At 38.4% G+C, this 24,716-nt stretch overlaps 1 non-coding gene and 2 pseudogenes across 1 annotated transcript in view; 2 read left to right on the top strand and 1 right to left on the bottom strand.

Moving 5' to 3' along the window:
* LOC111330653 (uncharacterized) overlaps window positions 1-23,788 on the bottom strand; it is a 36,095-nt gene extending 12,307 nt beyond the window's left edge. Inside the window, exons 1-2 of the transcript XR_015995332.1 lie at window positions 23,673-23,788; window positions 23,337-23,460 (exon numbers count right to left, since the gene is read on the bottom strand). This is a non-coding gene — a transcript (uncharacterized LOC111330653). The remainder of the gene's footprint in view (window positions 1-23,336; window positions 23,461-23,672) is intronic.
* LOC111330661 (uncharacterized) lies at window positions 1,048-3,371 on the top strand (annotated as a pseudogene).
* LOC111330660 (uncharacterized) lies at window positions 4,264-5,075 on the top strand (annotated as a pseudogene).
* Window positions 23,789-24,716: the final 928 nt, after the last annotated feature.

Genomic DNA, 24,716 nt, shown 5'->3' with positions numbered 1-24,716 from the left:
CTTCCTACGTAACCCTCCCACTCTATCACAGTTGGCTATTAATAACACCTCAATGGAAGTAGTTTAAAGTCACAAGCTCCTAGGAGTGCTCATTCAGGATGATCTAAAATGGCGTAGTCACATTCTTAGCATTAGAAAGAAAGCTGCTCAGCGACTTTATATCCTTCGCGTCCTGCGCCGCAATGGCCTTCCACCCAAGGATTTACTTAGTGTCTATACTGCTCTAATACGTCCTGTTTTGGAGTGCGCATGCCCGATATGGCATTCTAGCCTTCCATCTTACCTTGTGGACAATTTAGAACAGATACAAAGAAGAGCTTTCAGGATAATTGAGGCTCTAATTTCTTACAGAACTGCATGTAATGTTTTGAATTACCCCACACTGGAAGAAAATAGGGAATGTCTTTGCCTCGAACAGTTCAAGAAAATTAAAAACTCACAGTTGTCATCATTAATTCCACAGAAAAGACTAGACGCACACGGCCGTCAGCTGCGCTCCAGCAATAACTTGACTCTTTTTAAATGTAGGACAAAACGATTTCAAATAAGTTTTTTTCCCGCAATGACGTCAAAGCTTAACGAATTATCGCAACAGACTTATATCACATTTGTAATAATTTGTTAATAGAATCTTGTGAGATGGTAACCCAGTCCCCCAGCAACCACTGAGGCTGTGTAGAGTGCCACTCCAAAAGTATCAGCTGTCATCATTAGAGAACCTTGATCCTTCAAATAATACAAAGTTATTCCGAGCTGTTTCTCCACTGATAACACATCCAGACCCCATGGACTTCTGTCGGGTTGAAGGTAAAGTCGTAATTTGTCAGCAACTTACATGAAGGTTTCCTGGTCCATTCGAAAGGTCTTCTTCCATTCTACTTCAGGTAGAACACCACTGAACAGGTTTTGCCATAACTGACCTGTTTGGCCTGGATATGTCCAAAGTCTTCCATGGCAACGTACAACCCTCCTTTGAACGTGGCATAACTTAGCAAGAGCAGTGTTATACTATAGGACCGCTTTTAATGTTAACTGCCTCTGGTGATTATGCTGAAACAGCAAAGTGCAGTAACTCTTATAACAACACTGCCACCATCAGTAGACACAGTTTCTGTCCAAAGAGATATTAGGGAGGCAAATGTGTGGCAAAAAAAGGAGTTTCAGTGTCCTGTACCCATAAAGGAATACAACTCACACCTAGGCGGGGTCAATTTGACTGACCAGAGAACCACAGCATATGCCAGACTGATGAAAGGGTGGGCTTGGTACCTGAAACAGTTTTACCATCTACAAGAGGTATCAATTCTAACAGCATATGTTTTACATTGCTGCTTTCATGCCAAGGAAACATCAATGATGCAATTTCGACTTGATATAAACCAGGGTCTCCATGGGGGCAGACCCTACAGGCATGATTCACCACAAGTTCCCGCTGACCCAATAATTCGCAGAAATCTTAACTTGGGTCACTTTCCTCTTAAAGCAAAGAAGAGATGTGCATGCAAGGTTCATATTCAGAGAGTGTTAACACCATACATGTGTGTATTGTGTGACACCTACATGTGCCCCACCCCTTGCTTTGAGAAGTATCACACCATGGATCAGTGTATCTTTAATGATGAGGAATGTGGCCAGGGTCCTTCAAGACTAAAGCCATAAAGAGCTGGTAGGCCTTTAGGTCAAGGTGGACCCAGACAAAGAAGACAATTAATAGCCATGAAATTGAAGTTGCTAATAACATTCGCTATTTCATTCCACTAATTTAGTCATGTTTTTCTCGTTGCCATGCACCCACCAATAACGTAGCTCCATTTTCTGCCTTTAAAAGCACACACAACCCACAATTCCTCTATTCGCTCCGACGAAGGGCTAACGCTCGAAACGTCAGCTTTTGCAATCATTACGGTGGCCAATTTACCATTTCAACTTTGTTGATATATCCAAATTATTTGCCTAAAACTGCCTTGCATACAAGGAATTGATTACTTTTAAGGCATATCACAGTAACTGTACTGCATTTCATTCAAGTCAAGTCATTATTTTTTTCTAAATAACAAGTCAACTTCCTGCGCTCTACTCATTGGCTGCTGTTGGAGTTCTTTTTGGTGTGTGAACTCAATCTATAGTAAAGTGCTATTTTTTAATCACTTTTCAAAGCAAATTATGCTAATTCATAGGTCATGTGACCAGTTGATTGCCAAGTGACGATGAAGATGAACAGTTCTGTTCACAGGAGCAGGATATAGTAATGGACGCCAGCTATTCTAAGGAGCAGATTTTTCTTGTTTATGAGGATAAGTTAAGGGAACTGTTGCACTTTTGTCCTAGCTGCAGATCACCTATAGTTCCCGAGGCCAACATTGAAATTCAGAATGAAGGGTCCCAGCTTTCGCTGAACTTGAACTGTTTGAACAATTATTGTGATTACAAGTGGCAGTCACAGCCCCCCACTGGGTGATATTAGAGGGCAGGAAATTTGCTCTTTACCGCTGGGATTTTGTTTTTCAGGTATACCCTTTGCTAAGTTTGAGTCATTTTCAAGTCTTATCAACTTCAAGTTTATTGGCAAAGGCACATACTACAACTTGTGAGAACAGTATATCTTTCCAGTTGTTAAAACCACTTGGGAAGAAGAACAGGCCAAAGTGTTCTCCACTTTAAAGTCCAGAGAAAGTAGAGCCGTTTTGGCAGATGATGGTCGTTGTGATTCACGAAGCCACTGTGGAAAATACTGTACTTGTACATTTCTTGACGTTGAAAGTCAAAAAGTGATGGCATAAAGGTTGCTGTAATTTCCACTGACAGACATCCTCAGATAAAAAAGGAAATGAGGGTCAACCATGGTAACATCCGGCATGCTTTTGACTCATGGCATGTTGCCAAGTCTGTTAGCAAGAAGCTGTCTGCAGCATCAAAGAAATCAGGCTGCTCTGAGTTGGCAGCATGGATTCCTTCCATTGTGAATCATCTGTGGTGGTGTGCAGAATCCTGTGGCAAAATTCCTGATGTTTTGCGGGAGAAGTGCCTATCAGTCACTCACTTAACATTTTCATAAGTTTGAATATGATCCACTTCCCACTGAGCAGCAGCGAAAGGAGAAATGGCTTAAGACTGGAAGTTCTGCACACACTGCACTGGTGAATATTGTTAAAGACAAGGCTCTTTTGAAGGATCTTGCTCACCTTGTAGACTTTGTCCACACTAAACCTCTGGAGGTTTACCATTAATTGTTCCTGAAGTATCTTCCTAAGCTGACACATTTCTCTCATGAAGTAATGAAAGTTGGCACCATGCTTGCAGGCCTGGATCACAATTTTAATGTCATTAGACCCCAGGTATGTTGTTATTCACATTACAGAGGTACACTATGATTTGAAAATTTCAAAGCATGCAAAATTCACATGTTCCTAATTGAATTAGAGATCCATATAGATAAGATTGACACATTATGTCATCCATGTGCAAACAACTCAATACCCGAGACTGCCCTGTCATAAGCCTTAAAATAGCATACATTTGAGTTATTTCTTAACATTGGTGTCAGTAACTGTACTTTCCTAAACTGTACTTATTATCATAATAATAATAATTTGTGCAAAAGGGTTCTAGTTGAAATATTTTCTTCAACAAGGCCCTCAAACTCTGACAAGTAGTCATTTTTTTACTAGGCTGTAATCCAAACGAAAAACTTTTTCCAACCGAATTCAAGATGGTAAGCTTTTTTAACTCTCAATCAACTGCCTTCACCGTTTTAATAACTAAAGAGTTTATCCATAAGACAAAAATAGTTATACGGGTATGTTACTCACAAAGGTTTTGAGCTGAGTGGCAATGTTATACACCAAGTTCTCGTATGAAAATAAGTTTAAATTTTTAATGATTTACTAGTTTGAGTTTTATCATGCAGTGAGACTCCTGTTATGGCTAGTTATTTTTTTTCACGCTTCTGCCATCACCACTAAATTTTCACCGTATGTTGTCGAAGAGCAATTTTAATGTTGACCAAAAATACTTTGGCCTATCGTTTATTCTTCATGCTATTGATTACTCATCGGTTATTTAGTGATTATTAAGTATGGCCTATTTTATGGAAGACTTTTTGGTTATCGAACTTCAGAAGAATAGAATTGTTATTACAAATTGTTGGCGATACAAATTTCCTGACATGAGTGAGCAATAAGACGAGTCTTATCACTTTCATCATTAAAGAGTGGAGGGAGGAAGCATGCAGACAGAAGTTGGAGGGGAAACTGTTGTATGCTAATGCTGGTAATACATGCTACAGAATCACCATGGAAGGTTCCAACAGGAAGAGCAGATGGATGCCTTCTGCTCCACACTTCTCATGCAGCTAATGAGGGCTTTAACTCTGTTCTCATCTGTTCGGAAGACACAGATGTATTTATCCTGTCCTTCGCATTAAGCAATGAGATAGGAGCCTCTCTGTTCATGAAATCTAGGACTCGTATGTGAACAAAGGTTGTCCACATTACAGAAGTCGCTGCCTCACTTGGTCCAGAAGTGTGCAAAGGTGTTCTCTGGATGCATGCATTCACTGGGTGTGATACTGTAAGCGCATTTGTGGAAAAGGGAAAAGCACAAGCGTTGAAGATATTACAGAAGAACAAAAAGGGCTGATAAGCATCAACTGAGCTGGGAAAAGATTGGGACTTACCTCGTGAATTGACAGATAAATTAGAGGAACTTACGTATCTTCTTTACTTTAAGAACACGGTCACCACGAAAGTCAATGAGCTGAAGTACCAACTGTTTTGTTCAAGAAGAGGTTAGATAGAAAGCCAACAGCTTCCTCCTTGCAGAGATCGTCTTGTGAAGCACGCCAAGAGAGCAAATTATCAGGTTGCCATATGGAAATGGTGTTTAGAGAAAGACCAACAAGTACCGACTCCTGTTGGGCGCAAATGGAAGATTGAACATGTTGCCAAGTTAGTTGTTGACTGGATGGATGTAAAAGCAGCACAAGAGGACATACTCGAGCTATAAGCGTGCAACTGCAATAAAAAGTGCGTCGCCCCTAAATGTGTCTGTGTCACAAAGGGCCTAAGATGCACTGATATGTGCAGGCTCGCTCAATGTGAGAACCAAGGTTATGTTCAAGAGATTGAGAGTGCTGATGATGACGATGGAACAGACAGTGATGAGGAATATTAAAATGAACGCTTACGAAGTTCCTGTCAAGTTTCACAAATGCTTTTATGTATACTTTCTATGTATGCCTACTGGTAAATAGAGAAGTTGGTTCACGAGACTCATTTACTTGAATGATATTCTTAGCCATACCCACGCTAAAAAAGTCAGGAAGACCGCCACAAACACTAAATAGAGCAGATTGAATTAAAATGGATTGGAGTGACTCGCGTAGTACAGCCTTAATATTGTTTGTCATGTAATAGTGTCATTTTAAAGGCCCTGGTCATGTGTCTAATGATGCAAACGACGTGATAAATGGCGCAATAATATAAAGATGATGCAGTTGTAGAGCAGTGATACTGCTTAATAAGTGTTTTGCAGATTTTGATTCACATTTTAAGCTAATGAACACACATAATTGTCAAACCAACTTCAGCCTCATTTCCATGCCCAAGTCGTGTTCTGCTCTCATGACTAATGAAATGAACCATTTGTAATTAAAAAAATTATCTGTGAAACAATGGTTCCGTTGTGCAAGTGTTTTGTTCATTTTGGTGGGCAACTGAAGCTACTAAACACAAAACAAGCTTGAACCTCGTTTCCATGCCTGAACCATACTTTTAAGAGCACTGTTATCCACTAGCTACCATAGAATCATTGCTATCATGCTTTTCCCTGCTATTTACGGTCCAATCTACTAGAAAACCACTATAAACCTTATCACCCTGGATAATACCAACCTGCCCTACTGGCTCATGGACCAACTCCTGCAAAGCTGTGCGTAAGCTAAAAGAGCTAGGAGAGTTAATGGATGAAAGAGCTTACAAGACTGTAAAAGCAGACAGCTCAAGGTAGATAACTCATCTAGGGAGAGCACTCAGTGTGTTGCTCACTAAAAACTACAAGTTAATTGTCATGCACTTTTAATGTGCTAGTGAAGTAAGGGATAGCAGCACTGAGATGCAGGGCAGAGCTACAAACTACGCCAAGAAACTGACCAGATTTTAGATCTAGCCTTGATGTATCCACAGTGCATGCCTTGATGTTTCATTGCACTAAGTGGGCCTAATCACTCTGATTACAATGCCACCAGAGCAGTTGCCAGATGGCTGAACTCAGGTGAAAGGCTCAGAAGACCACAAAGAATGACACAAACTAAAACTAATACAACCTGTAGTGACTTTAAAAGCAGAGATTTGTACCGATCCTAATCATGCAAAGTAAAGGACAGGCTGAAGACAAAGCACTTTTTTCATTTTTCACTTTCTTGATATTTTTTACTATCGCTAATAAACAAGTGCTTTTGTTGATTTGAGTTATCTAACAAAATAGGAGTCAGACTAGAGGCCGCATTCAATGTATCAATATTCTGATATGGCTCTGAGGCTTTCAGGTCAAAACTGTAAATTCTTCAAGTTCCTTTTGGCTCCCAATTCGTAAATGAGACTTGAAAACAACACCAAATGTAGAAGTTTGTCTTGAAAGCCTCAGAGCCATAACCAGCAATGTTAGAATATAGATTTATTGAATGTGGCCAACTCATGCTTACACTTGCCTCTGGTGGAGCTCAGCAAGTGTGCAACAAGAGCAAACGTTTAACCCAGGCTTGGCTACCTGCTAATGACTATTGGCTAGTAAATTTTAAACCTCACTAGCCTACAGACTAGCAAGTCAAAAAGCAAAGGTCGAGCACTGATTGATAACATGGCCTGGGAGAGGGCACCCTAGGAAATCCATTCCCATCACTGATGACATCAATTTCAGTGGGATCATCAACCTCTAGGCAAATATTGTGTAGTATGCAACAGGCAATCATTGTAGAGGACACCTTCTCCACTGATTCATCGAGTTTATTCAGCATGCACCATCACCTCCCCCCTTCAACAGTCCAAATGGCTGCTTCATAATCACTCTTACACTGCTCAATGATTTGTTGAAATCTCGTTAGCTATCAATCAGGGCTCTGGTCTGAGGAAACGGTTTCATGCACCAGGTCATAAGTTATAAGCTCAGGGCCAGCAACAATTAGTGGTTTTACTTGAGTGCCACCTATCCTAACGCATTGGGAAATGCAAGATGTCGCTTTTTTCTATTGCATTTAGTAGTGAGCTCATTTGCAGCACGCGAGCATCGGGAATGCTTCCTGCATAGCCAGTACTCACATGCAAAAACAAACAAACCCCTGCAAAACGGTGCTGTGGAAGCTTTTCTGATTAACATACTCGTTTGGGTGTTCTTTGGGTGCCCTGATTGGAATATGGGACCCATGAAGTGCACCTTTGACTGAAGGAAACGGCTAATGTCCTGAAATTCCTGTATGGATTGCCTAGTTTCAGCCTAGGTCTTGGGAAAATTCATTAAATCATTTGCTCTTCACACAAGGCCCCAGGCCCCAACGGCCTGTCCAACTGGTGCTTAAAGGAGTACGCGGAACTGCTATATCAACCAATAGCTGAGATACTTAACTCATCATACAAAGAGCAGAAATTACCATCTGTTTGGAAGCATGCAGATGTCACTCCACTCCCAAAAGTAAAACAAGTCGCAGATCCCAAAAAAGAACTTAGACCAATCTCGCCAACCACATCGCTTTCCAAGGTTGCTGAGGACTTTGTAGTATCAGATTACATAAGACCAGCCTTAGAAAGGGTAGCTGACTTAAATTAGTTTGGCACTGTATCAGGCTCATCTACTGTCCTTGCTCTGTTAAGTATGATCCATGAGTGGCTCGAAGCAACAGACAGAAATAGTGCATCTGTACAAGTTTTTCTTTTTGATTACCACAAGGCTTTTGATTTCATCGATCACGGAGCTTTGGTGGCTAAACTTGGGGTGGTTGGGGTCTCCAACAGTATCATCAATTGGATCCTGAACTTCTTGTCAGCTCGGACCCAGAGGGTTAAATTCAGCCGTGACTATAATGTCTGAATGCAGTGCAGTACCAGCGGGTGTCCCCCAAGCAACCAAATTGGGGCCCTGGCTTTTTTTGCTTATGATCAACGACCTCTTAACCCCCAGTGTGTCCTTTGGGATGTGGAAGTACGTGGACGATACCACCCTTTAGGAAAAAGTACCGAAGGGGCAACAAAGTAGAGCACAAGAAGCAGTGGACCACGTTTCCAACTGGTCAACGGACAACTTATTCCAGCTAAACCTTGAGAAGAATACAGAGCTTACCATCAGTTTCTGTCATTCCCCGGAACTTTTCGACCCAGTTATAGTCGACAGGACTCAGATCCAAGCAACTACTTCTAGCAAGCTTCTTGGCCTTACCATCAACAACACACTAACATGGAACGATCATGTAGATAGTTTAGTTAAGAAAGCAGCTAGGAAAATTCATTTCCTTGTGCAACTTAAACGTGCACATGTTCCAGCCGAAGATGTAGTTGCCTACTACTGCACATGTATTAGATCGTCCCTTGACTACCCTTGCCCTGTGTTCCATTATTCTCTACCTCAGTACTTACAGTCAGAGTTAGAAAGAGTTCAGAAAAGAGCTCTGGTGTGTTTTTCCTAGAATGCCATACAGGGAAGCATTAGAGCGTGCCTGTTTGACTTCTATCAGGGAACATCAGACTGTACAATAAGTGTTGTTCCACTAAACAAATTGTTTGAGTGATAAGTGGTAACAATGCTTGTTGGGGATGCAAGATCATGCTCAGGTGTGGAACTCTAGTACTTAAGCTGAAATCATTAGAGTAAGTGGTATGCATCATATTATAAACTACTGATTTGAACAACAAAGATTTAGTATAACAATATCTCATTACTGTAGAGTTACTTTGGGTTACCTGTGGCTTACCAGCCTTTGTGCAGTCAAAGAGATCTGGCAATCATGGCAGCTATCTTGTTGATGTCAATTACGCTAGAGATTTACCTCAATTAAAGCCTGACTTTCAGGTTAATTCACTCTTTAGCTTTTATCATAGTAAGTAAACATTATGTGTTTCTATGATGGCTCACAATTTTCGACTGTATACTTAGAACTTTAATGGTGATAACCTTAATTGTTCTTTTAATTATTAGTGCACACGATGCTTCTAAACTGCATGGGCTTGTGTGGGAATTCTTAAATGATCCAGCCATTGCCCACCTGTTCAAACAGACTGATCCAAAACAAACTCCTGAATCACAGCCAGAGGCTCTAAGCAAAAAGTAATGTGGAAAAAAAAGAGCAGCCAAGGGATAGAGCAGCAGGTGCCATGCAGCATAAAAGAAAGGAGGAGCCAGAACTGGTATGTACAGTTATACTCGAGCTCACATCTTTGTCATAGTCAGCCCTTTAGGTTATGCTCATTTTAACAGGTTCACAGGAAAGAATAAAAGATTTGAAATCAACCTACTCTTCTGTTTGACAATTTGCATACATTAGCTTTCATTGCTGCTTTCCTAATTGTTTTGTACATTTATGTTTTTTTTTCTAAGAAAATTTATTCTTCACAGTTAAACAAGTGCCACAGTATCTCACAGTACTATATCTTTTCTTATAACAATGGTTTTGTTGCATTTTTAGGCAACTTTGGTCTCCAAGTACCCCACAACAATATGTTGTGCAACCCAAGCAAATGTAAAGAACTTGTTTTTAACTAGAAAAATGGCAATCAAGACTACCAGCCAGTACACAACATCACTCAATGAAACAATCTTGTTTTGCTGGGTCTCACACTTTAGAGTGACTGTAAATTTAGCAATCACACAAAGCTGAAGCTAAGGTAAGCAAACAAATGGCAACGTGTTCTGTGAACTCTCAGGAAAGAATGCTATAGTCAGTGAGAGATAGACCATGTTAAGTATTGCTTTACCAATTTTTCACATATGGCATGTATGGAGCCTCTGAATCAGACCTTCAACAAATCCAGAGCTTCTTAGAGACAAGGTGACAAGGTGATCTCACTGGACTTGCGCACCCCCTTAAACACATCATTCCTGAAGAAGAAAATACTGCATACAATTTACATAGGAAAGGGTGCTCTTGCCCCAAGTTAATATCCCACGCTTCAAATCCACAATTGTAAATAGGTTAGTTTTTAAGTACAGTTTCGTTTTGTTTTAAATATATATGTTTTCATCCTCTGAACTTAAATGAAGACTATACTACACCACAAGCACCTATTTCAGCATCAGCACCTGAACTAGCACCTGTACCAGCATCAGCACCAGTACCTGAAAGAGCAGCAGCACCTGCAACAGTATGTCTGCTTCTGCAAACCCCCAACTACACCTTCTGCAAATGTCAGATTCCCTTGGCTGGCCTTGGTCCTTTTCCCAATCAGGCAGTATATTCCCCATGCTCTCTTTGAGAGCATACAAAATGTACCACGTTTAAGAACCATTAAAAGAGCAACAAAAAAACAGACTTTGGAATGTTCAAACAACAGTTCTAAGCAGCCCATCCAGATTGTCAATCCTCCCCTCAGTCTCCTAAGAACCAGTGTTGCTTTTACAAATATCACTGATGCTGTTGCCACAAGAACCTGCACCTCCTATGGACAATGATTCCACAACACTTGGTGCTAAAATCAACCTTGGAGAAAAACTTGGCAGTATGCCTTGTGTCACACTTTTTCCTTTCTTTTGCACTCCAGGATGTTATTTCAGGGGGGATTGCATTGGTAATAACCTTACCCCAAATCCAGAACAAAATTATCAAAATTAGGGAACAGTGTGTTGTAAGTATTTCCTGTCCCTGAATCCAGAAATGCTATGGTGAGACTGTAGGGTCACAATTCACTCCTAACTAATTAACCAATGAACTCTTTATTTCACGCACATCATTTTGCCATCTCCACCCACAAATAGCAAAGGCTAGACGAGGCGGGCGGAGAGGTAAGGTTACAGCAGTCATAACTGATAATAAAATAATTGTAAAGTAACCACCTAAGGAACAGGAAAAGCATCAGAGGACAATCCTCTGAAACATGCAGTAACTAGATATTTACTTATTTTTAAACCTTTTTGACTTTTCATCAAAACTGTGGTAAAGAAAAACTGTGGTAAAGAAAAACTGAGGTTATATGCTTAACTTAACAACATTATTGGCTAATTTGGTAAGATCAAGGAGGTAAAAATTTGGTTCTCAGTCATTTCAACTTTACCTCTTAGAGACCTCTGGTTCAATACTTTAATTATAGTCTTCAGCCCCTCAGGCATAAAAGCCCATATTCAGACTGAGACAGAAGTACTAAGTCTTTTATCATAATTTTTTGGAAGGAAGATGGGTGCAAAAATAACTCGAACTTGACTGGAGAAAATGAAGATGGCTCTGTAATCATGGTTGAGAGTATCTAGGGGATAGTAAAGAAGACTAAGAGTTTGATTTGTCCAAGGAAATTGAAAACAGCTCTGTCCCTATAGTTAAGGGCACAGAGGAAGTTGGTAGGAAAGAAAACATAGTGTCAGAACCTGAGCTGGTAAATCAACATTGCATTGTCTACAAATTTGAATGTCATCTGTGTGATGCAGATTATGTTGGCTCGACAACCTGACACCTTAACCAATGCATCATTGAACATATATACTCAGCCATTAGCAATCACCTCAGAGAACAACATGGAAGCCTCCTGCGATTCCAAAGTGACCAATTTCATGTTCTCAAGAAATGTGACTGTCACAGTAAATTCGACTGCCTTGTTTATAAAATGCTTTTTATAAGGAAAGTAAAACCCTCTCTTAATGTGCAGAGTGACTATTAATGCAAAACCTTTTATTTAAGTTATGCTACTTCAGTCTTTCTTTTTCCTTTTTCAACCATGTATTTATATCTTTAAATATCATTGTTATCTTTTATTGTCACCTGTTTATATAACCTATTTTGTAATTAGTTTTCTTTCTTTCATGATTTGTATAAACAATACATACTCCTTTTAGTCATATTTAACTTAGTAATGTCATACTACCATCAAAACATCGTTTTTATTGAAATGTCTTTTAACTATAGCTTTTTTTATTTTCTTAAATTTCCTGGTTAAATGTTATGACAAGTTGCTACTTATACAATGTCAGAATTCACATTAGAAAATGAAGAAAGCTGTTATGCAATCACAGACAAGGGAATGCAAAAACTAAAAAGTAGTCACTTTAGAACGTTTCTCATGAAGTGAAATTCCATAGCACTTTCTGTACACTTTAGTAGAGACTTACTAAACCCAAAACCATTCAAACCCAATTTAACCACAAGACCTCTTCCTTGGGAAAATATTGATGACCTATATTGTTTGTCAATCCTTCCTTTTCTCACGGGGTAATGACAAATGCTACTTCAATAATAAGTAAGCTTAAGGTTCATTATGTCAGTGATGAATGTCAACTCACAAACATTACAAATTTTTATTAATTTGAAAAGCAACACCAAATGAAGTATCCTAGGTTTGATATGTAAATCAGGCTGGTTTATGGGAGTACAAATCCAAGCTTTTTTTGTCATTATTTTTTGTTTTGTTTTGTATTGTTTTTTTTAGCTAGTTTTATTGAAACAGCTAGTTTAGTAAGTTCAAATTTCAAACTTAAACAAACTGTTGTGTGTTAGCTCTGTGGAAAATATCTTATCCTTGGAACTACCACCTGGGTGTCATATGTTAGTCAAATATATTCATTTTATTAATTAAAGATGCACTCATGTTTTGGAAAGAGTTGTTTTTAACCATTATTTTGTTTCTTGGTTACAAAAATAACATTCAGGGCTTCTGTCCTCAACTCCATGGTAAAGCCTTGTGGCAATCAAGGTATTTCCCTTGTATTTCTATAATGGTAAGATCACTATATCTATGTAATGAAATCCAAACATTTCCCATCTTGCCATTACTGGTAAAAATGTTACAACCATCATATAATTTGCATATTTCTCATTTTCACCTTTATTGTAAAGGTTGCAGTTACCATCATGTAATATGCATATTTCCCAGTGTTAGCCTAAATGGTGGGAATATAATGACCATCGTGTAATATGTACATTTCCCATTAAAGGCATTAACTGTTACAGAAAGATTACAGTTACCATCATGCAATATGCATATTCCCATTTTACCTGGATGGTAAAAATACAATAACCATCACTGAATCTGCTTAATTCACAATTAAAGCAATCATGGCAAGATTGCAATAACCGTCATGTCACGAGTACTTTTCCCGTTGTTAGCATCAATGGAATCAACTACAAATACCATCTTGGAGTTTAAAAATTCCCCATTGAAAATCATCCATAGTAAAATACTTAAGTCCTATCAATGAAAATGTCACCCAGCAACATGGGAATAGAGCAAAACCCATTGTACAGTCTTACATTCCTTCAAATGGAATCAGCTTTTTAACATCATACAAAGAACATTTTGCATTAATGTTATCTGCTTATTTTCTATCATTGTAAATTAGAATCCCATCCCAATTCCTTCCAAAAACCCATTAATGTGAATTATTTGTCTTTTCCATGCATGGTATTTCATAATGGTTTAAGAACCATGTCGCACCTTCAAATCCATTTCCGGTTTTTTAGCAAATTTGTCCAGTGAAGGCAGGAAAGTTTGTTGTTAACATGCTTCCAACAAGGTAATCTATGATTCATTATAAGTCAGTTTAAACAGAAAGAGCAAGGATTCAACTGTAGCAAGTTTTTCTTGTGATCATTGAATCTGTGAGTCGAGCAAAAGTTCAAAATACACTAATATTATTGACATTTTATCAAAGTTTGTCATAAGTGGAGAAGCAAGAGAGATTTAGTTGTTTAAAGACGTCCATTGTACTGTTCTAGCAAGTGATCAATGTTTACGTGTTATTTCTTTCTTCACTTCAATGAAAAAAATTACAGACTTCAAATCAACCAGCAATTCTGTCCAACACCAACAAATGTAACATCGTGCTACTCGAGTCTGCGTGATTACACCAACATAAGCTAGGAAAGGTTAATTTCCTGAGCTTAGCAATACATGAAAAAAAACAATTGGTTTTCAACCAGGAGTGTTTCGTTAAAAGAGGTGGTAAAACAAGTGACTTGACTACTCCTACACTCGCCACATGAAGTTGGCACTGCCCTGCATGCTTAGCCATGTTCAAAATTGCGGATTTACTGCTAAAAGTCCCACTGTAACAACAACAGTATGCAACAACCAATATTTTCAAAATTGAAGTTCAACCCGAGGATTTCTTACGATAAAAACATAGACTTGCTGTCCTTTGTTTCGGGTCCTCTTATGTTCTTGCTATATGTCAACGATATTGGCAATGATGTAACTTCCAATTTTAAATTGTTTGCTGATGACTGTCGGCTTTTTCGTCCATCAACACAGGACACATGTGCATTGCAGGATGATCTGGATCACCTGGTGAAATGGTCAAAAGACTGGCATATGACTTTCATTCCAGCGAAATGCTATGCCTTACGGATCTCGACCTTGCAGTCAAAGCTAGAGTTCTACTATAACATCTCAGGATCAATTCTGAAACCAGTGTCTGATCACCCTTGGTGTGCACTTGTCATGTGACATGCAATGGAACAAACATGTTGATCTTATAACAACCAAAGCAACAAATCAACTCAACTTTATTAAGCGCAGCCTTAGCAAATGCTCCTCAGATATTAAGTCAATGGCATATTCCACCATTGTTTGCCCTCATCTTGAATTTGCCTCAGCGGCATGGGACCCATACACCAAGAGTAACATCATGCAGATTGAAGCTGTTCAGCAAAGAGCTGCTCGCTTCACCTTCAATTGTTACAACAGATATAACACTAATGTATCTGGTCTGACATTAAGCAGCTTGGCTGGGACAGGCTTGAATCCAGAAGAACTGCAAATAGACTACATGTGTTCTACTAAGCAGTTAACAACAAGATAGCCATAAAATTACCTGAGGATCTGAAGCAGCCAATAAGAGCCACAAGAAACCACCATTCACAATCTTTTATTCAATTACCTACTGGCCCTAATTATTATAACAAGAGCTTCTTTCCAAGGACCATCTGTAAGTGGAACTCTCTAAATGACCAACTCATTATGGCCCTATCTCTAAATGTATTTAAATGTAAAGTATCAGAATTTCTTAGATTCAATTAAATCTATTAAATATGTAACCCTTTTTATAAATTTATCAAACTATTAATATATAAGATATTATGTATTATGTATAGAATTTCCATTTATGAATTACTTATTTATTTAGATCATACCTTTTTTGTACTTATTATCATTTTATTGCAACTACTATTTTTAAAATCCTTGTGATATGAAAGTGTTAAGGATAATAAATGTAATGTAGATGTTACTGTACATATGCTGTGCTTCAAATTTTACCTTTGGTTTGAGTTTTTTAAACCAGTTTAAGTTTTTCAAACTGGTTTGAAATTTTTAAACCAGTTCTGTTATCAACTGTCTGAAAAAGGACCTTCCTTTTTTGGGGTGTAGTTGAAAAATAGGGGCTTGGCTTTTTGGCACAAATTCTTAAAAATAATTTGTGCTTATAAGAAAATTTCATTATTCAGTTCTTTTAAGTTCAACAACCACCCCTCCCTCCTTATACTGTCATTCCCTTCCTGAATCTACTTTTTCCAAACCCCTCTTATTACCTTTCATCTAACCCCCCATAATATCTAACTGTACCTTTTTTCCCTTTCTTTATATCTCTTAGTACTCACCAGGATTTGAACTCCCAACCTTTGGATTTGTAGTAGTAATTGCAATCGTTGCAATTTCACTCATTTCTTTCTCTTATTATTACCCACTCGTCTCAGGCTCCTCTCCATCAAAATCGTAATTTATTCATATTGCATAATAATATTATATTAAACAAATCTGCACATGCCCATTTCTAGCAAGTGAAGCATGGAGGCCTTGGACGAAACTGCCAATTGCATATCTAAAGAAACGTTTGAAGCCAAAATTGAAGGCTTAAAAGAGTCTTTAAAGACAAACAAATCATTAGTAAATGTGTTTGTCAAAGAAGAGTTCTATCATCGAGTGAATAATTATCTCAAAGTAGTCACTGAACAAGAGCTTGATATTCCACCTTTGATCAAAACACCGGAGCTTTCAAAGGCAGAAATCGACACCATCAAACGAAAAAAGTGGAAATATGCAAATGGCAAGTTATTAACCTCAGAAGGGAAAGAAGTTGCACATAAAGGAATGCTCTTCGTTATGCTTTCTAAATGCCATAATAGAATTGCTCACAGAGGACGACAAAAAACTGAGAAATGGATTGCTGAGAATTATTCCAAAGTAACACAGAAAGTTGTGAGTACTTTTGTTTCTCTTTGCCGTTTTCACACAGAGCAAAAACCCATAACCACCATAGTGAAACCCATGGTAAGTCCTCTTCAAGCTGAAAAATTCCTTTCCTTGATAGCAGTTGATCTTATGGATTTCAGAAATTGCCCATGTGAATGTGAATCAAAGCACAAGTGGACTGTACATATTATTGATCACCACACAAAGTTTGTTAATGTTCACCCCATCCATAACAAACTTGCTGCTGAAGTACTGAATGAAGTACTGAATGAAGTTCAAAAGTACTGTTTAACTTACGGCTACCCCAAAAAAATTTTAACAGATAATGGAGGTGAATTTGAAAACAATAAAATGAAAGCATTTTGTAGCACTAATCAGATCCAACTTCTCCATGGAGCAGCCAGGACTCCGACAACTCAAGGGCTAGTGGAACGGTCAAATCGTACATTCAAAGAAAACATGAGAAGCTTGATAATGAGCACATGTGGTCTCCAAATTTCCAAATGGTGCAAGTACACAATGCAAGTATCCTACAACAGGAACATTACTTATCATCGTACTATCAACATGACACCATATGAAGCAGTGTTTCACATGAGGGCCAAAAGGGAACTGTTAGACCATGATCTTCAAGAAGACCCAGGAAAGCAGAAAAGAAGATAAATTCGAGAAGCACAGGAAAGCTACAATACCAAAATGATAAAACAGCCTGAAGTAAATCCAAGAAAGAAAGTGTACAAAGTTCATGACATGGTTTCAATTAAAATATTAGATAGAGTGGACAAGAAATCTCCTTTCCACCCAATTTTACTTCTGGGAAAAGTGCTTGAAATTGAAAATAATTATGTGAAAGTGGTGACACCTTTTAGTTGCATTAAGGGATTGATTGCCCCTTCCAGACTTTTCTTATGTACAGCAACAAATGTAAAACTTGATTATGAAAAAGAAATTCCTTTCACTGGTGCATGTAAATTGACCGAAAATGCTCAATAATAACTTCAATGTTTTCTTGACTTTGTTAGTTAAATGGTAGATTAATTGTAAATATTCTATTTTGTTGTGCTGCAAGTAAAATATTTTACAGGAGTGTCAAAAAATAAATATTTAATGTTGTCACCAAAGACAAGTATTTCTCATTCGATTAAGGGCTTGCATGAAATCGTACCCTAACCATAACCCAAACCATTCAAACAAAGCACTTAACCCCAATAACGAAACTGGGTGCCACCAAATGCTACCCCTAACCTTACATGAAAGCTAACCACTTGAAATAAATGCTTAACCCTAATCACTAAAATGACTAAAATGTTAGTTTATTTTACACTGTATTTTACAAGGAGAGGTACAAATAAATACGAACAAGTTAAGTGTTAAAAATTACTAACCAGTTTGAAAATTTCTAACCAGTTTGAAAAATTTAAACTGTTTTAAAAAAATTCAAACCAAAGATTAAATTTGAACCACAACACATACATTAGTGTCAGTTTGTAGCAGGTTGCAAACCATACTAGAGTATGGTGGCCCAGCATTATCACTTGATTTTTTGCAGCGATAACTGAATACCAATGTTGAATTTGATTATCATTATCGATTTCATTTCAAATTCAATTTACAATATTATACAGAATCTTCAATTCATTTACAATGTCACTTCTGTTTTAAATTTAAAATTGATTTTCAAAGCAAAAATGAATCATAAAGGCCAATGCATTTTAAAATTTAATTTAAAAGGATAATACATTTGAAAAAAGAAATAAAGATTCTTAAAGACTACCGAAATAACAAAACAGAAAAAAAATTGATTTCATCGAACAGAGCAGTGTGATCATCACACGCGGAAAGGACTGGGACTGGGCCTTGTTTTCCAAAATGGTGGGCATAGGTTTATTTTCCCATGAGACTTTACAGCTGCTTGATTTTTTTCTGTGAGTTGCACTGGTGTGGGCTGTGCCGTATGGTTTCTATCGAAAATGAAACAGAGAAAAGAAGGAAAAGAAAAGTGGGAAGATTTCGAGGCAAGAGTGGGCATGAAGCGATCATGTGCAGGTGGGGGGAAGAAGGGAGCAAGTGCTAAGGCAGTACTGAATGACATTCTTGTGCAGCGTATGTCCAGCACCGCTTCAGGCAGACTTAAAAAGTTTAAACCCTTGGATACTCGGTACTTCATTCCCTTTGGCAAATATGATGATCTAACAATGGAAAATATTAATGAAGCCTGCGAGAAGTATTATCAGGCTCCAGAGGGCTCATGCGATATTTTGGTGTCTAATAGGGGACCCTCCTGCACCAAGCTTGGGCAGATCAAAGGCAAAAGGGTTTATTTTATTCGTGTTCTTCCACTAAAGTCCACAGATGTCGCTCCAAAATTAGGACAGCAATTGTTTGATAGCTTAGCCAGGGTTTTCCTTTTCAAAGAAAGTTGAAGTCGGATGAAAGGGAAGCAGGCGGAGACAATTTGGGTGAGTAGCGCCCAGCCTGAGTGGCGAAGGCGCGAACAGCTAGGGGGGTCCGGGGGCATGCCCCCCCCCCCCCCCCGGGAAATTTTAAACATTTGAGCGCTCTGAGATGCAATCTGGTGCATTTTGGGTGCTTAAATTAAGGAAATGAACAGGCTTAACAACACAAGAAATGACAATGTATTTGATAAAATGCAGCCCTTTTCTAGCACGTTGATTGGCAATACCGGGCACATTGCTTATAAATATTAATGTAAAACAACACTCGAATCGATCTGGAAGAATTTCACATAAAGATATATTGACACAGAAATCAAAGGTAAACAAAAATACGAACATCACAGAAAATATTTCGCAATTAATTGCATCCCACACGATCGCCTGAGACTTACTTTACTTCGGACTTGGCCCAAGGTAATATTTGTGATGCTTTGGCTTAGTGAGAATAAGTAGTTCCCAGTTAAAGTATATCTGTTTTAACTAAAACAGTTAAAAGCGGATAAATCAAGAAGATAATCGACCTTTCAAATAGTAATTTATTTAAATGCAAAAATTGAATAATTTACGTATCTTTAAGCTTGAAGGGATGCCAGTGATACATGACTTGACCGCGCAAACTTGTACTGAATGTCACGTACCAGTACACGCGCAAAAATTCTACTTCATTTTTTGCTGAAATATGTACTTTTTATCGATTTCCGTTTCTTATACGTCATCGTCAGACAACATACAAAGTGTTTATTATTTATCTCAAATATTTTAAATTATATAACAGCAAGGACTCTTTTAGTCGCCGGCGACGGAGCCGTTTGCAGGCGGCGAAAATCGCCGGTCGCCGGCCGAAAAGGAAAACCCTGCTTAGCACCAGCTAAGGTGACTATGTCCGTACCAAGTCTAGTGAAAATGTCTGGAAATCTGCCTGCCTTGCATTCCATGGTTTTCCCCAAGTCAGTGTCAGTTACTGAGCTTCTGAAAGCTGGTAAACTCGTCAAGCCACCAGCAACAAATATCATGGTGTTAGATCTGGAGAGTTTTGATGTCGCAGAAATGAAGTGGGTTAAAAGTGGTTCACTTACACTCGAAATTGAAGAAAGAAGATTTGCTCATGGGGCATTTAGAGATGTATTTCGTGCTACTACTATCGGAAAAGATGCTGCACAAACCGCATGGGTGGTGAAAGAGTATCAGGAGGAAGCAGTAAAGACTATTAATGATGACCTTGATATGTCACTAGAGGATCACACAAGAAAGCTAGTGCAAATGAGTGCAGTTGCAAGACACCTAACCAAAAGATTTTCTAAAAGCGTACCACCTGAATTTGGTGGTACATTTGAGTATGTGAAAGCTTTTTTTGCTGTTTAAAAAGCAACCAGTTACCATTGAAGAGTTTGTTCAAGGTGAATTTCACAAATATGTAAACAATAATGGTTTCCACATCCCCTCCCCATCAGTGGAATTTGATGAGATTTATGAAAAGGCACAATGCCTTGTGCATTACAGCTATCAGATATCTGAAAAGAAGCTTACGCTACTTGATATTCAGGGTTCCTCTTTTAAGTTGTACAATCCAGAAATTGCAACCACTGATCTTCTTGTTAATGATTCAAAGGAGGTCAACTTCTGAGCTGGAAACCTTTCCTGTATTGCTATTGATGAATTCAAATCAAAGCACACCTGTAACAAGTATTGTGACATGGTGTCTCTGAAAGTGTTTGATGAAAATGGTAGTGATGTTTGAATGTCCAGGCACTGGTTGTGATGTGCTTATTTATAGCTAGCATTGTTTATTATAGCATGGAAGAGTGTTTTTTTTTTTAACACTTGTTGCTGTTTTAGTGAAGTATTTGGGCTGTATTTTAGTTTTTTAAGCTGGTGTTATGTGATTTGCTGTCATCGTGACATATTCCACCTTCCCAGCATATAGTCACATTTGGCACTGTTTTCCAAGATATCTTCTCAGGTTACTTAAGCGAAAATAGTTTTTGGGTTTTTTTAAATATAATCAAATGGTCAGTTCACAGTTTCAAGTACTGCTTGACCTTATAGATTACACTAATTCAAATGAATTAAACTCGTTTTTTTCATGTTGTGTCCAGTCTTCAGACTGATTTTATCTTTGAAGTGAAATGGACTGAACTATTACTCCTGGTGCCCCAAAATGTTGTGTGTTTTCTGATACCACTTTAAATGTTTCTAAGAATACAAACAATTTACTTGCTGCTTTTTTCATCGTTCATTATGGCTCTGCTGTTGGTAGTTGAACACTTCCTGAATGAGTCCATTCCAATGCAGTTAAGCTGTGGTTGATTTAATTTTAGCAGAAACACTAGAAATGAACATTCTACAAAGACAAATTTCTCTGTTTGGTCATAGTAAGCAACATTATTTGGTTTCAAACTCAAAAGGCAGTAAACAGTTTCAGGTTGTTTTTGAAGATAAAAACCCATTCTGGTGAGTGTTTCTGGTTGTCAGGGTTTTTTTGTATGGTGGCCCATCAGTTTCACTTCCAAATCTAGAAAGAGTGAAGTATATGTGAGATTTCACTCGCATCTTAAGGGAACTTGATATTTCTTTTGAGAAGCCTAAATGCTTCAATTGCATCCTTTGATTCTACTTTTTCTGGATTTGAAAGTAGTTGCAAACATTCCCTCTTCACTCTTGGGTTAATAAAGTCGAACACGTCACCATCCATTACCCCTGACAACTCGGCCACCTCCCTCAACTCATCTTTGTGTAATGGGATTCCCATGTTGCTCCCTCCATAATATCCAGGGAAAGAGAATATGTGGTCTGGTACCCCACCTGGAATTTCCAACTTATCTTGCACTCGGATTCTGTGAGAATTCCAGTACCTTACTAAAATGTCACACTCGCGCTGGACAACTGGTATAAACACATAAGCAAGCAGTTGTCTGTCGAGTACACTATGTGGGTCATACTCTCTTCCCCTTAGAAGCACTGTCAATTGTTCTTTAAAGAACTTCTCTAGTCGTTCATGTAGTTCACGCCACCATCTCTCGATCTTGTTGCTTGTTGAAGGGCCATAAATTATTGCATCAGTGGGATCATTCATGACTTCGTGCTTGTTTAACAGATATACGTGAATTGTGGCCATTTTAGCAGTTTCCGTCCCTCTGTCAACCCTGAGGTTTCTCAGAAGCATCTCTGTTTCGAATAGGTACCGAAGATACATCTTGCCTACAACTAAAGGATTTGAGTTCAAGTAGCACACAAACTAGAAGAGGATTTTGCGGGAAAACGTGTCACTACAGCCGTATACACCAAGAGGAAAGGTGGAATTTTGATAACACACAGTTTATCATGCCCATCTAAGGAAGCTACCCATAAAGGCCCTTCAGATGTAAACTGGCCTTTGGGCTTTTTCTTTCGTCTTTGAAGGCTTCTTGCCTCTAGTCCTTCAGGATCCAATTCAGCAATCATGTTGTAAACAAGATGACATGGTACCTGAACATTGTGCTCTGTTCTAAGCTTCTGATTCATTGCTCTGTAACCAAGTAGTCATCCTGGTCCCTCTAATTCTTTCTGCACCACATCTGACACTACTGCAAGTGGAGTGTCATAATATATGTAATGAATACCAAAGTGACGAAGATGTCTGTCGAGGGTGGCAAGACTCCAATTATATTGGGGAAAATCTCGCTTCATAAAATCAAGAACATCTGATCTCTTTAGATTTTGGCTAATGTACGTTTCTAAGTATTGTTCCAACTGATCGTCCTCCATCCATTCACTCTTTGAGGCCATGATTGGCGAAATCCACCACGGTTGGTATTCAACCACCATTTTGGAAAACAAGGCCCAGTCCTTTCCGCGTGGGATGATAACGCTGATCCGTTCGATTAAATCAATTTTTTTATTTTCTGTTTAGTTATTTCGGTAGTCTTTAAGAATATTTATTTCTTTTTTCAAATGTATTATCCTTTTAAATAAAATTTTACAACGCATTTGCCTTTGTGATTCATTTTTGCTTTGAAAATCAATTTTAAATTTAAAACAGAAGTGACATTAGAAATGAATTGAAGATTCTGTATATATTGTATATTGAATTTGAAATGAAATCGATAATGATAATCAAATTCAACATTGCTATTCAGTTATCGCTGCAAAGAATCAAGTGATAATGCTGGGCCACCATACTAGAGCGAGGTTTATTTCGGACAAAGATTTTTGAAAAATACCTCTGTATCAACCTACTAACTGATAAAATATCCTGAGAAGTGAGCCAGCCAAACCACTGACTACCAACACCTTTTAATCGCCTTTCTCAAATACTGATCTCGCCGAGACAGAAAATCTAAAAATTGGGACAGTTTCGGCAAATCCACAGAGTTGGTTTGTTGCGATTATGCAGCTATCAACCTCAAATAAAGCAAACACACCGAAATCATCAGAATAACTCAAAGAAAGGAAGCTTGGACTGAATAGTGCTCTAGGATAACAGATGTTTGACACTTTAACACCACTATTTTAACGAAAGTGGTCGGCAAACCTTTAGGAAGCACTGATCTGATCCTAAAAGCGTGATTTCTGGTGTGATCAGTTTGCGTTCCAAGAGTTCCAACTCACAGCATTCGATGGACTATCTACATTCCCTAACTTCAGGCAATTAAAACCTACAAATAAGACACAAAAGTTAAAAAAAGAGTTAGAAATGTTCATTACTCAGGGATTTAAAATGACTTTGAAGTAGATTTCGAAAGCTACTGAGTATCATGTTTGAAGTTAAACGCAATATTTTGTCACACCTACGTGTTGCCGCCGCACGATAGTGCAAGATGAGCTATGAACTAAGTAACGGAACCTTCTTTAACGAAACCGAACTTACCCCAACATGTGGAGGTTGCAAACTATCACTAGATTGCGGCTGCCCTGGCACCTGAACACACCCTACACGAGAATAACACCTGCCGAGTGCTGACCTCTGCAGCGATTACTGTTCGGTGTGTCACGATGTGTCACATGACCCAGTCACGTGTCTCGAAACCACAGTATACAGTCAGCGGTTTATCTTCTCATTTTCTTTTCAGGCCAAATATTGTTAGCAATACTATTATTATCGTTCTTTCATTCTTAATATTCTTTTATCACCATCATCTGATAATTTCTACCTCATAAATCACACTGAGAAGGCAGAATTCTCTGCGGTTTTCGATTATCAGGTGCGAAAAAAGGCGACCACCGGAATGCGTCGAATTCACAGGTTAACCCTTCCTGAAAATACTCAACAAGGCACGAGCCAGTAACATCTAAAACAATAGCAAAGGCGAGCGAGGCTGCCAAAACTTCAATAATGAAGATCAGGAGAAAATCAAGCGTCATCATTTACAACAACGGGATATGATAAAGGCTACCCTTACATCCTTATGGAGGAGGGAGGCATTGGGAGTTTCATTTTTTCGGTTTCGGCTATTCTTTTAAGATCAGTTCATCGCTTTTTTTTTTTTTAACCACATGATTTAGTATTTTTTTTGCCTCAAATGTTTCAGGGAAACTTTGAAAACAAAAGTCAGTGCTTTTCATTACTCCAGAGTTTTCAGACCCAATATTCATTATTCATTCCCATTAACCCTGTTATTTATTTTTCACCATATCACAGTTTTTTACCCCTGACCCAATGTTTTACTTGTAAGGCCTCTGGTATTTCCCCCGTCGTCTTTCTTGGCTACAAAAAAAATGTTCTACACTTCCTCCAACCAGTTCTCAGGAAGTGATTTCTTTATTTTCTCTCTTAAATGTATTTTCATTTACCGTCATCTGTCTTTTCTGATGTCACTTGCCCATAGTTCGAAGGCTACCTTGTGGATGGTTTACTTTTCGTGCATGTGGTATTCACTGACGTTGAACATAACAGTTGCTTATGTCTGTGCAT

Source organism: Stylophora pistillata, chromosome 14 (assembly GCF_964205215.1).
Source record: "Stylophora pistillata chromosome 14, jaStyPist1.2, whole genome shotgun sequence".
Classification (NCBI taxonomy): domain Eukaryota; kingdom Metazoa; phylum Cnidaria; class Anthozoa; order Scleractinia; family Pocilloporidae; genus Stylophora; species Stylophora pistillata.
This window is presented reverse-complemented; position numbering and strand designations above follow the sequence as displayed.